Here is a 12,459-nt window from a genome sequence, read left to right on the forward strand (position 1 = left end):
TCAAAAGCCTTACTAAAGTCCATGTAGACAACATCCACTGCCTTGTCTTCATCCACTTCCCTGTTAATTTCCTCAAAAAAACTATAAAATTGGTTAGACATGACCTACCACACACAAAGCCATACTGACTATCCTTAATCAGTCCATGTCTATCCAAATACTTGTATATCCTGCCTCTTAGAATACGTTCCAATAACTTTCCCGCAACTGATATCAGACACACCGGCCTATAATTACCTGGTTTATGTTTAGAGCCTTTTTTAAACAGCAGAACAATACTGGCTACCCTGCAATCCCCTACCCCTTCTCATGATTAATCAAATGGAACTTATTTTGTTGATATTTGTGAATTTTATCTCAGACCATGTTCAGTATTCTGATTCTTATGGTCTAGCTATTCTGAGGTTTTTCTATATAACGGAGAAAACATTGAACATCTGGAAATTAACAAAATGCAAATGCTGTAAATCTGAAATCAAACAAAGTACTGAAGGTCAGACAGTGTCTGCAGAGAGATGTCAAAGGGTTCTGACAAAGCATATTAAAACTTTTAAAACCACAGATGCTGCTTGACACACTAAGTGAATTCTGGATGTTATGGTTTTGTTTAAGGAAACAGCATGCATTTCTACAAAAATGAGCTTTGGACACCTTGGAATAGATTTTCAACTAGGAAGTTAGAATTGTCTTGTTTCTGTAATGGGTGATCCATTCAGAAGTGTTATGTTACATCTGGAAGGTAGGGAGAAAATCTATCTCATTACTAATAATGAATAATAGGATAGCCAAAGAGAATGTAATTAACACCAGTAGGTTTACTGAAATACTAGCTAATTTGCTCAAGACTGTCATTCAAAATATTAGGTACAATTGTCTGATAAGAGGTGAACTGCTGTTATTTTAGTGTCAACACGAGTGAATCTGCAGATGCTGGAAATAAGTACAAACACAAAATGCTGGCAGAACTCAGCAGGCCAGACAGCATCTATGGGAGGAGGTAGTGACGACGTTTCGGGCCGAAACCCTTCATCATGCACTCCTGATGAAGGGTTTCGGCCCGAAACGTCGTCACTACCTCTTCCTATAGATGCTGTCTAGCCTGCTGAGTTCTGCCAGCATTTTGTGTTTTTAGTTATTTTAGTGTGTTTTTGCAATAGTGAAAGATGAGAAGTGGTTTTTGCAGTAAACTCGAAGCATAAATCTAATAAAAGTGATTGTATTTTCTTTGCTGAGCTAGACTAAAACATTTTTCTATAATCTAATAAAATATTTGGTTAATCTGCTATAGAAAGTACTTTGAGCATGATTTGTTTGGTATAATGCTGGTACTAATAAAAATGTGTGAGGTTAAAATGTTTCCAAGTCTTTTGTTAAACCTATATTGTATTATATGAAAGGAAATTGGTCAGCAACTGGTAATATATATAGCACAATGAAAGAAAACAATGATTTTATTCATTTAGTGATATGGTACCAAGTAGGTCTTCCCAGCCCTTCAAGCAGAGCTGCTCCAGTAACCCATGATAACCTGATTAACCCTAACTTAATCACTGAACAATTTACAATTACCAATTAACCTACCTGGTCTGTCTTTGGACTGTGGGAAGAAAATGGAGGACCTGGGCAAAGCCCATGCATTTTGTGGGGAGGATGTACACACCCCTTACAGATGACAGTGGGATTGAACTCTGAACTCTGACATCCTGAGCTGTAACAGTTTCGTGCAAACTGCTAAACTACTGTGGTGCCAATGATCCTTAATGTTTGAGACTCAAAATTCTTGCAGCACAGAGCTGAGCTTGTGTTGGCAGAAATCTGAAAGAACATCTGTTCTTGTGGAAAGCAAAGTAAAGTAGCATTTTATTACACCAACATGAGTTTAGACTTCAGCTAACAAGATACTGCACGTTTGCTTGCTCAGAAATAGAAGGTGCTTATTAAGAAATATATGTTGGGTGTTGCACTGAACTAAAGAGAGAAGTGGCTCAATCAAGAGGAAAATGCAATGAAGAAAAGCATCCAAATAAAATATGAAATTGACATTCCTCTTTCCTTGTCAATCAAGTTGCAAATAGATGAAAATAATATTCATTATTTATTCTATATTTAACAATATTTCACAATCCTTTTATGATTATTATGATTATTGTGTCAGACAGAATTTAAAAAAAAATTATTGGCTGAAGATGTTATTCCAAATCTGAATGGTGAGGCTCTATGGGGTGCTGGAGTCTGATGCAGCTCAATGCCATTATGTGTTCTTTGTGTGAGGGGCTGGGAGCATGTGCTGTGGGCTGGTTTCAGAATAATTCCTGTTTAAATAGGTGAGAAACGTAGACAGCAGCTAAGCCATGCCCCAAGCATGGATAAATCTACCAAACACTTAAATATTTGGGCATTTTCCTGACATTTGGAAAAACTATTTAAACAAAATATAGAAAAGGTAAATTTTAAAAGAATTATTTAAAAAAAATCAAACCCCTTAAAACATTTAAAACAGTTAGAAGCATGTCACTAAACTCGAAGCATTTATAAAAGAAATGTAAATGAACTGATACTTGCCCTCTGCTCTCCTTTGAAATAGCCTTCTTTGGAGCTGGCACAGTTTCCGCAGATAGTTTCACCAGTGTGAGCACAGAGAAACTGTAGCAAGTTTTTATGTTCTACCAGTGAATTTCACATGGAATTCAATATTTTTGATTGCGAGTGTAAGAAGTTTAGAGTGAAATTTGGACAGTAAATTTAGTACTTGCATATTTATGTGGAATTACACTTTTATAGAGAAGTGTATTATATGAAAGGAAATTGGTGTGGAACTCGATTATTTCACAATTAGCTCCTCATGCTGTTATATTGAGATAGTTAAGCATGGTGATGTGGAGGTAATGTACCATCTTCTTTCTTACTGAGTATCTGGCTGGATTGAGATATTCCTTGCATCTGTTCTCACAAACTATCCATCACATCTTCAGTTTTTGTCTGCACACATCTGACCATCAGCTTTACTGCTGGATTCACTACCAAGTCCAATAGTAGTTTGGGTTGTTATGACTTAATATACTACATGCAGCACATCTAGCCCTATAGCTCCATGCCAGCTCTGGATGCAACCAAATTACAACACTGACATTTTGAATAGGGTTGATGACCTCCCATAAAAAAAGGTTAATTTTTTGATAAATTTTGTTCTCTTCATTTCTATTTCATACCTTTAGTACCTTACATTCATTATTTCCATATTTCTAATTTATATTTAAAATATTCAAATTCATGCAATTGTTTAAGGATGTTTCTGAATATCAGAAACATTTTTTTAAAGTGTAATGTCCTTTGACAGCACAGGGTTGTGTCTGGTGGAAGAGGAGCAGAGTAATGGCATTTAGTGCAATAAATTAGAATCGGGTTTATTATCACTGACTTGCATGTCATGAAATTGTTATTTTGTAGCAGTTTACAGCGCCTTGAGAGTTTAGTCTGGCCATGTCTGGGTTGCGATTGTGGGTGGGGGGAGGAGTATGACTGAAATGTCAACTATATGGAACACAATTCGGCTACCGTATTTGAATTGGAATCTGAAATGATGGACATTGTAGGGGTGAAAGAATCAAGTTTATGACCTGTATGAAGACCCAGAAGTCAAAAAATCCTCTTATTTAGTGCAGCAGTAAATTTTATCTGCAGACTGGTTGCTAATATGTGTTCTTCATGAATTTGAGATATATGTGTGGTGAACTACATATACCTGTCTGGACACGCCCCCTCCCCCCGCTGACTGCTCCTGTGGCTCCTCCCACAGACCCCGGTATAAAGGTGATTGAGGCCTGAGCCCTGCCCTCAGTCTCCAGGATGTAGTATGGTGGTCAATTGCTGCTTGTTCTTTCTTCCAGTCAATAAAAGCCAATATCTCGCCTCACGTCTCGGAGAGTTATTGATGGTGCATCAATTTTATTGACTGGAAGTTTAAATCATGGACAGCATCTTACGTCCGGAACAATTAGACCTTGTTCCGCAAGACTCCGAAGCAGCTCTTGCCTTTGAACTCTGGCTTGCATGCTTCCAATCGTACTTGGAACAGATTCCAGTGACTGAGCCTGCCATGAAGTACAAAATATTATTATCTAGAGTAAGTCCGAAAGTATTCTCCCTTATCAGGGACCTACCGACCTACCAAGGGGCACTGGATGCCGTTAAAAGACAGTAACTGCGGCCGGTGAACACCGTCTACACAAGACATCGCTTAGCGACGTGGAGACAGCGGGCTGGAGAGTCGAGCGTCGTGTTTCTCTGAGCCCTACAGACACTCGTGCAAACTTGTGACTGCAAAGGTCTGACGGCGGAGCAGCATTCGGAGCTCCTGGTACGAGACACCTTCATTATGGGAATCAGGTCAGTGTACGTGCACCAGCGGCTGCTGGAAAATGCCGATCTTACCTTACGCTCGGCGATCGAGACGGCCGACACCCTGGAGGATGCTCTGCACAACGCTGACGCTGTCTAGCCGCGCGATCCCCCGCTGGTTTCGTGGACTCCTCAGACTCCGCCGCCGCCGGTTCCCGCGAGCGAATTTGCCAATGCTGCTGCCAGTCGCGATTCCACGAACTCCCCGAACCAGACTACAGCTGCTGCCAGTTGCAAGCCCGCGCAGTGTTACTTCTGTGGACTCGAAAAGCACCCCCGAAAACGCTGCCCGGCCCGAGAAGAAACCTGTTCCAGCTGCGGGAAGAAGGGCCATTTTGCCAAGGTCTGTAAGTCTAAACCACCAGTGGGGTCGGGCAGCGCTGCGTGCGAGGCATGAGGGCGGCCATCTTTGTCGGCACCAACACGCCCGGCCCCTGACCCATCGGTGCTTACCAGGCACCAAGGCGGCAGTTCAACTCTGGCCTCCGTAACCTTTGACCAAAGTGCACCACACCAGCTTGCAAGGTCAATGATGGACATCCTGGTGGAGGGGCACAGGACTAGCTGCCTGTTTGACACGGGCAGCACTGAGAGTTTTATTGACCCGGACACAGTGCAACGCTGCGGACTCGTGACACGGCCAGTAAGCCAGAGGGTCACCATGGCTTCTGGGTCGTATCCCACAGACATCCGGGTGGGTTGTATAGCGACATTGGTGGTGCAGGGCACAGAATATCTGAACTTTGCGCTACTGGTCATGCCTCAATTGTGTGCACCTGTGCTATTGGGGCTGGACTTCCAGAGCCACCTCGAAAGTGTGACTATGGTATACGACGGGCCCCTCCCACCACTCACTGTCAGGAATCCTCAGTTTTGTGGGACTTCATCACTACTGACCACACACACACACCGGCCCACACATCCCACCCAGCACCATGCCGACAGCTGCGCTACTGACACCACTTGCAGCCTCTCCACCCTCAAGATCCCTCTCCCACTGCTGTTCGCCATCCTGACCCCTGACTGTAAACCTGTGGCAACTAAAAGCAGGAGGTACAGCGCGGGGGACAGGGCCCTCATTCAGTTGGAGGTGCAGCAGCTGCTCAGGGAGGGGATCATTGAGCCAAGCACAAGTCCTTGAAGGGCCCAGGTGGTTGTTGTTCGGACCGGGCAGAAAAATAGGATGGTCATGGACTATAGCCAGACCATCAATAGGTTCACACAGCTTGACGCGTTCCCCCTACCCCGCATCGCGGATATGGTCAACCAGATAGCTCAGTACAAGGTGTACTCGGGAATAGATCTGAAATCCGCTAATCACCAGCTCTCCATCCGCCCAGAGGACCGCCCCTACACCACCTTCGAGGCGGGCGGCAGGCTCTATCACCTCCTGCACGTCCCATTTGGTGTCACAAATGGTGTCTCTGTCTTCCAGAGGGAAATGGACCGGATGGTGGTCCAGTGCCAACTGAAGGCCACATTTTGATATCTGGATAACATCACCATCTGTGGTCATGACTGGCCAGATCACACCACCAACCTCCAACGATTCTTCCAAGTGACCAAAGCCCTGAACCTTACTTATAACAGGGACAAGTGTGTGTTCGGAACCACCCGACTTGCTATCCTTGGGTATGTCGTGGAGAACGGGGTCATTGGCCCTGATCCCGACCATATGCGCCCCCTGTTAGAACTCCCTCTTCCCACCACCCTCAAAGCCCTCAGACGGTGCCTGGGCTTCTTTTCCTATTACGCCCATTGGGTCCCCCATTACGCAGACAAGGCCCGACCCTGGTCAAGTCTACCACATATCCCCTCTCTGCTGAAGCCCGCGCGGCCTTCAGCTGCATTAAAGGGGACATTGCCAAAACAACGATGCATGTGGTGGACGAGACCATTCCCTTTCAAGTAGAGAGTGACGCCTCCGATTTCGCGCTGGCTGCTACCCTCAATCAGGCAGGCAGGCAGGCCAGTAGCGTCCTTTTCTTGTACCCTTCAAGGCTCTGAAATTCAGCACTCTGCAGTGGAGAAAGAAGCCCAGGCCATAGTGGAAGCTATTAGGCACTGGAGGCACTATCTTGTTGGCAAAAGGTTCACCTTGCTGACCGACCAGCGCTCGGTTGCGTTCATGTTCAGCAACCAACAGTGGGGCAGAATCAAAAATGATAAAATTTTGCGGTGGAGAATAGAACTCTCCACCTACAACTATGATACCCTGTACCGGCCTGGAAGGCTCAATGAGCCCCCTGATGCCCTATCCCGGGGAACATGTGCCAGCGCACAGCTCGACCAGCTATACGCCCTCCATGCACATCTTTGTCACCCAAGGGTCACCCAATTTTACCATTTCGTGAAAGCCCGGAACCTGCCGTACTCCCTGGAGGACATTAGGATGATGACCAGGGACTGCCAAGTCTGCGCTGAATGCAAACTGCACTTCTACCGTCCTGAAAAGGCGCAACTTATCAAGGCCACCCTCCCCTTTGAGCTACTGAGTGTTGACTTTAAGGGCCCCCTTCCACTGACCGCAATGTCTACTTTCTCAACATTATCAACGAGTACTCACGGTTCCCCTTTGCCATCCCCTGCCCCGACACCACTGCCACATCCGTCATAAAAGCCCTGCGCTAGCTCTTCACTCTGTTCGGATATCCCTGCTATATCCACAGTGATAGAGGGTCCTCCTTTATGAGTTATGAGCTGCGTCAGTACCTGCTGGCTAGGGGCATTGCTATTAGTAGGACCACGAGCTATAATCCCCGGGGAAATGGACAGGTGGAGAGGGAGAATGCCACAGCGTGGAAGGCCACACTTTTAGCCCTTAAGTCAAAAGGGTTGCCGGTCTCTTGATGGCAGGAGGTCCTCCCCGATGCACTCCACTCTATCTGCTCTCTGTTATGTAAATCCACCAATGCCACCCCTCACGAGCGCCTATTCTCTTCCCAGGAAGTCTGCCACTGGGACCACCTTACCAGTTTGGCTGACATCCCCAGGGCCAGTGCTGCTCTGGAAACATGTGTGGAGCAATAAGTACTCCCCGCTGGTCGAGAGGGTTCACCTTCTACATGTGAACCCCTAGTATGCCTACGTGGTCTTACCTGATGGGCAGGAGGACACAGTCTCCGTCCGTGACCTGGCGCCCGCAGGAGCAGCAGACTACTACCCCAAACACTCCACGGTAACTATGAACCCTGTAACCGAGGTGACACCGTGCACACTGAGCCCTACACAGACTCCTCACGACTCTCATATACTGGGCGTCTCGCATGTGCATGAGGGATCACTGACACCTAGTGGGCTGACACCTCCAGTTAGGCTGGAACAAGCACAACCACCTTCTCTGGTGCAATCACCACCAGCACCTGTACAGTCACCACCAGTGCTATGTAGATCACAGCGACAGATTTGACTGTCCGATAGACTTAACCTGTAAATTTACTTGTAAGAAACTTCGCCACATGGAGACTCTCTTTTAAAACAAAGGTGGGGGGTGAATGTGGTGAACTACATATACCTGTCTGGACACGGCCCCCCACCGACTGCTCCTGTGGCTCCTCCCACTGACCATGGCTCCTCCCACAGACCCCGGTATAAAGGCGATTGAGGCCTGAGCCCTGCCCTCAGTCTCCAGGATGTAGCATGGTGGTCAATTGCTGCTTGTTCTTTCTTCCAGTCAATAAAAGCTGATATCTCGCCTCACGTCTCAGAGAGTTATTGATGGTGCATCGATATGTATGGATCTCACAGGGATGATGTCATTTACTTGATTTTTGACTGGAATCTAAACTGGAGGATCAAAGTCTGCTCCATTACTTGTTGAAGGATCCATCCCCACGTAACATGAAGTTAAGGTGTCTGAAATGCCAATCTGCATTAACATGAGTTCCTTTATTAATTACTTAACCATTCTGGTAGACTCCCATACATTTCATGGTTACTTTCCAATCCCTGCCAACAAAGTAACTAAATGTGTTTTTTCCTTAATAAATCCATGTGACTCTGCTGAATCCCATTATTTTCAAGGTGTTTTGTTAATACCACCTCATTGTGGAATTTAGCATTTCCCTTACCATAGATGTGAGGTCAACAGATTTAAATCTAACGGAGTGACCATTGATGTTACTAACCTGATTTTAAATGAAAACTGCTACAGCAACGTAAGTGCAAGGAGAGGTCACTGTCTTCTTTGTGTCTGATTTTGGTTGCATGGAGGAGTCAAAGATATTGGATTTCAACTTCCACAAGAACAATGTCATGCCATTTAGTTATAAATGGTGTCTGCTGTTGATCATGAGTGAATCCAGTTTCACCTGTAACATATAAACATAAGAAACTTTACAGATGCTGGTAATCCAAAACATCATATACAAAATGCTGGAAAAACTCAACAGGTCAGGCAGGTCTGAAAATGAATATTCTGTTGACGTTTTGGGCCGAGACCCTTTTTCAGGACTGAGAAGGAAGGGAGAAGATGCCAAAATAAAAAGGTGGGGGAAGGAAAGGTCAAAGCCTGGAGAAGAAGGAATCTGATAGGTCAGGAGAGTAGACTGTAGGAGAAAGGGAAGGAGGAGGGAACACGGAGGACGTAAAAGGCAGGTGAGAAGAGGTGAAGGATTGGAGTGGGAAATGGGGGATGGGGGCTGAGATTTGTTTTCCGTAAGGAGAAATTGATATTCATGCCTTCAGGTTGGAGGCTACCCAGACAGAATATAAGGTGTTGCGCCTCCACCCTGAGGATTGCCTTATCTTGGCATTAAAGGAGGCCATGGACCAACATGCTGGAATGGTATAGGAATTAAAATGTTTGGGCAACCGAAAAGTCCCACTTGTGGCGAATGGAATGGAGGTACTTGATGAAGTGGTCCCCCAATTTACGAGGGGTCTCACCAGTCATCGGACACAGTAGATGACCACAGCAGGTTCGCAGATGAAGTGTTACCTCACCTACCTGTGACCCTGAATGGAGGTGAGGGAGCAGGTGTATGGACAGGTGTGTCACTTAAGTCACTTGCAGGGATCATGCTGGGAGGGAGATTAGTGAGGAGGGATGATTAGACAAGGGAATCATGGAGAAAGTGATATTTTCCTCCCTCTACTATTGATGCTAACAGGGTATCCCTCTCTCTACTATCAATGTTGTTCTCACCTGCATCTCCTCCATTTTCAGAATATCTGCAATCACCCATCTTCCCACCACCTTAGAGTTCCTCTTGTCCTTACATACCACCCCATCAACCCCTACATCCAACACGTTATCCTCTGCATCGTCCGCCATCTCCAAAGGAATCCTATCTCTAGACATATCTTTACCTCCCCACCCACCCCACAAAGCTTTCCTCAGAGATTGCTCACTGCACAATTTCCTTGTCCATTCATCTCTCTCCACTAATCTCCGTCCTGGCATTTTTCCTTGCAAGCACTCTTAAGTGCTAGACCTGCCCATATACCTCCTTGTTCACCTCCAATCAGGGCCCCAGACAGTCCTTCCAGATATGGAAACACTTCACCTGCGAAGCTGCTGGGGTCATCCAACATGTGCGGTGCTTCCAATGTGTCCTGCTCTACATTAGTGAGACCTGTCATTAATTGGGGGACTGCTTTGATGAGCACCTCCATCCGTCACAAGTGGAACTTCACAGTGGCCATGCATTTTAATTCCAATGCCCATTCTGTTCCGACATGTTGGTCCATGGCCTCCTCTGGTGCCAAGATAAGGCCACCCTCAGGGTGGAGGAGCAACACTTTGTCTGTCTGGGTAGCCTCCAACCTGATTGCACAAATATTGATTTTTCCTTCCAGTAGACAAACTTCTCTTCCTCTATGTCCTACTCTAAACCTTTACCTCTTCTCACCTGCCTACTACCTCCCCCTGGGTCCCCTTTTCCTTCCTTTTCTCCTTTGGTCCAAAGTAGCTTACATTTATGTACTTCCTGGATACAATCTGAAACCCTTTCTGGAATACCTGCATTACTACTATGGAGACTTTGGACTCAAATTGAAAACAAAATAATATATTATTCAAACCCACTTGATAATTGTTTGAGCTAATCATGATGCAATAATTCTAAATTGTTGCACATAGATGTAAATTGAATAGATGTGTAGTGGAGAGTATATTGACTGACTTGCATCATGGCCTAGTTAGAATCGTCTATGCCCTTGAACAGAAAATCCTACAACAAGTAGTGGATATAGCCCTCCCTACCATTGAGCACATCTACACAAAATATTGTTGCAGGAAAGCAGCATCCACCTTCAAGGATCCCCACCACCCAGGTCATGCATTCTTCTCACTGTTACCGTTGGGAGGAAGGCACAGGAGTCTCAGGACACACACCCACAAGTTCAGGAACAGTTATTACCCCTCAGCCATCAGGCTCGTGATCCAGACGGGATAACTTCACTCAGTTTCACTTGCCCCATTACTGAAATGTTCCCACATCCTATATACTCACTTTCAAGGAGTCTTCATCTCATGTTCTCAATATTTATTGTTATTCTTTCTGTCTTTTTGTATTTGTGCAGTTTATTGTCCTTTGCACAGCGGTGGAATGCCCAAGTCAGTGCTATCTTTCATTTATTCTGTTATGGTTATTACTCTATTTTGGATTTATTGAGTATACCTGCAAGAAAATGAATTGCAGGTTTGGATATGGTGACACATATGTACTTTGATAATAAATTTACTTTGAACTTTGAACTTCAGCATTGCTTCAGAAAATACTGAAGCTGTGTTGAGAAATTAACCTCATACCATAAGGTAATGTCCTTATTGGTGAAAATAACAGATTTAGGCAGCAAATAAGTAACTGGATGTGTTTTGAGGAATTAACAATTGGAAAAACCAGACAGGTCAGGTAAGATGAATAAAGGAAGGACAAGTCTGATCACGAATGTATTTGTCCTAGAAATATTTTAGATATGATTCATAGGAAAGCCCAGCTCTTTGAAAATAGCAATTTAAATTGACATGGTGGTAAAGAAAATGTTTGGCATGTTTGCCATCATTAGTAAGGGCACTGAGTATAAAAGTGGGCAAAGTCATTTTGAGGTTCTATATAAAAATATAGTAAGGCCATATTTGGAATATTGTGTGCATTTCTGGTCTCTATACTGTAGGAAGGATGTGAAAATTTGAAAGGAGAAGTTCATTTCGATGTTGCCTGGACATCCAGTGTCAGTGCCAGTGTCTTGTTGAAACTACATCCAGCTTTGTTTCAGAGTCATTTTTATTCAGTTGGTGTAGTGCCCAAGGTGAATAGGAATGAAATCTGTGTATAGGAATGCAAATTGGGTATGAAGATTGGTGTACACACTGTGCAGTGCATTGAAGTTCTCCAGAATTTGGCAATAGACTGGTTTTCAGGGTAGATATTCAATTAGTGAAAATTCAGTTGAATATCACATATAAATCTACTTGCAATGACATTTTAGTAATCATTTTCACTAGCTCTTGCAAGAACAATTAATTTCTCCACTTCTGCAATGTGCAGATTTAGTGAAGTGCATCAGTGATTTACCATGTAATTTTTTTTGGAAGAATTCTACATGACTACGCATTTTACAATAGCAAAGCATATTAGCATTTGTGACCAGTTAATTGTTTTACAATCTTATGGTTTACATTAATTGTGGTAATTCTGCAGGACAGGCATTCAGTATGATATAAGCTAAAGTCTTCCCTCAATCTTATTAGCAGCTAATAAATGTGTGTACACAGCCATAACAACTTCATTTATAATCTATGACATCTAATGTTGAACATAAACTCAATAATTCAAATGAGGTTCGTGAAAATGATTCCAGGATTGAATAGCTTGTCATATGAAGAGTCTGATGGCTCTGGGCTTGTATTCACTAGAATTCAGAAGAATGAGTGGATGTGAAGAGTTGTTTCCGAATGGTGGGAGAGTCTAAGACCAGAGGGCATAGTCTTAAAATAGAGGGGTATCCTTTTAGAACAGACATGAGAAGGAATTTCTTCAGCCAGAGAGTGGTGAATCTGTGGAATTCTTTACCACAGGCAGCTGTGGAGGCCAAGTCTTTATGTATATTTAAAGC

General features: G+C 44.2%; 1 protein-coding gene and 1 long non-coding RNA gene across 6 annotated transcripts in view; one reads left to right on the plus strand and one right to left on the minus strand.

Annotated features, from left to right (window-relative positions):
* fsip1 (fibrous sheath interacting protein 1) overlaps window positions 1-12,459 on the plus strand; it is a 418,033-nt gene that overhangs the window by 119,945 nt on the left and 285,629 nt on the right. The gene's annotated exons all lie outside the window — the stretch shown is intronic.
* The window catches only part of LOC132384413 (uncharacterized), a 43,231-nt gene that overhangs the window by 19,486 nt on the left and 11,286 nt on the right, over window positions 1-12,459 (minus strand). Inside the window, exons 3-5 of the long non-coding RNA XR_009508881.1 lie at window positions 10,854-11,021; window positions 8,526-8,708; window positions 4,432-4,713 (exon numbers count right to left, since the gene is read on the minus strand). This is a non-coding gene — a long non-coding RNA (uncharacterized LOC132384413). The remainder of the gene's footprint in view (window positions 1-4,431; window positions 4,714-8,525; window positions 8,709-10,853; window positions 11,022-12,459) is intronic.

The sequence above is a fragment of the Hypanus sabinus genome, chromosome 2, assembly GCF_030144855.1.
Source record: "Hypanus sabinus isolate sHypSab1 chromosome 2, sHypSab1.hap1, whole genome shotgun sequence".
Classification (NCBI taxonomy): Eukaryota; Metazoa; Chordata; class Chondrichthyes; order Myliobatiformes; family Dasyatidae; genus Hypanus; species Hypanus sabinus.